This window comes from Cynara cardunculus (genome assembly GCF_001531365.2).
Source record: "Cynara cardunculus var. scolymus isolate 2C chromosome LG 17, CcrdV1, whole genome shotgun sequence".
NCBI lineage: Eukaryota > Viridiplantae > Streptophyta > Magnoliopsida > Asterales > Asteraceae > Cynara > Cynara cardunculus.
This window is the reverse complement of record NC_037544.1, coordinates 24,349,382-24,351,182: the sequence shown is the minus strand read 5'-3', so window position 1 is coordinate 24,351,182 and position 1,801 is coordinate 24,349,382.

The following is a 1,801-nucleotide window of genomic DNA, read 5'->3' as shown; positions in this document are numbered from 1 at the left end:
CACCTTTCTTCAGGGTTGGCCGGTCAGGGACCTTGACATACTTGGACATCCTTTTGATGAGCTCGTTGATGGTGTCCTCGATAAGTGTCTTGTGTCTCGACTTGGATTGCTGAATGGCTTGTTTGATCTCCATCCATTCGCTGTATCCATAGCGGCCAAGGTAGAAAGGGTACTTGGTAATGACATCAAGATTGTCCCCTGGTGATGAGCATTGAGACCAGTGTTCCGCCATCTTTAGAACGTCCGCTGATGCTGACGCTGATAATTGGGCGGGGACTGAGTCTCTTTTTCAGTTTTGCTTCGCTCCATTGCTTGTCTTTATCCTCCAGCTTCAGCTTCTTCTTGCGTTCAGCTTCTACAATCGAAAGAAGTCTAGCTTGGGCTTGGACAACATTCACCGTTTTCTTTGAATTTTTCTTGGGAATGACTTTTGCAGCTAGTGACTTGGCCAACTTTAAGCTGTCTTCAGTCTGCTTCTTTTGAAGCTCTAGCTTTTCTTCAGCCCTTAATGCCTCGAGTCTTTCAGTTTCAGATAAGAAGTCAAACTCACTACCACTAGAGGTATGAAGAGGAAATTTTACTCTAGTCTGGTCCGAGTGACTCCTTCTGCTGAGACATCTGCTGGTCTATTGGAGCACAAGAGACAGGTTGATCAGATACCCACTCCAGTCGACTGCAGGTTGTTGATGGAATATGAAGTTGATATTCTGAAGTAATCACTACCTGAGAGGTAGAGTCTTCAAACAAGGTTTGTTGATGGAATATGAAGTTGATATTCTTCAGCGACCGCCTTGCCTTTCGACTTGGGATCTTGGTTCCCCTTGGGATGCATAATCCCTGAGAGTAACACCTTTGGTGACGGTTGATGGCTTCAGGAACTTGATGGTAAAGTCATCTTCCTCATCATCGTCGTCGTCACCATCTAGATCATCTCCGTTGTCTGGAATGACAGGTTCATCATCGTCTTCATCATCATCTTCATCTTCATCAACATCATCATCATCACCASCAGCAGCGATGGTATGGGCATCGTCCCTAGGGATGGCATCTACAACCTTAGCTTGAACAACTTCGGTGGTAGGGATTACAGGAGTAGCAACTACTTCAGCTTCGAGAGCCTTAGCTTCAACTGCAACTGAAGCTGATACTAGGCCAACAGCCTGAGAAGCTGTAGGAGTAGCATCAGATGATTCACCAGCATTGGACCTCATCTCCCCCTCTCTGGCTAAGGCTTGAGAGAATTGGCCAGAGAGTTCGTCCAAGCACTGACGCTGGAGAACCATTGAATCCTCCAGCCTTTGCAAGGCATTGGCTAGAGTTGTCGTTGCCTCACGCGTCTCATGGAGCTGAGCGCGATCATTGGCAGAGAAAGAAGGTGCAATCACTGGAGCTGGTTGACGGACAACATCCAAGATTTGTTGAAAAAGACAAGTCTGCTTATCAGCTATAACCTAAGCATCGTCAGCCCTGCTGTGAAGAACAGCAATGGCATCGTTGTTGGCTTGAACAACTTCTTGGAGAGTCTGGAGTTGACTCTGAACTTCTTGAATATCCGCCTGGAGGGCAAGGAAGTTTGCATCAAGATCGCCTTGACGGGGAATCTCTTGGTGAACTTCGTTGATCCTGGAGAAGACGGTATCAACGGCAGGAAAGAGAAGCTTGATATCAGATGACATATCATAGTCATCATCAATTTCTTCTTCTCCTCCATCATCTTTCTCTCTTTCTTCCTCTGTTACTTCTTGAGAAGGACCTGCAAAAGAAGAAGTGTGAGCTGAAGGCTCAAGGTTAGAAGAAAAGA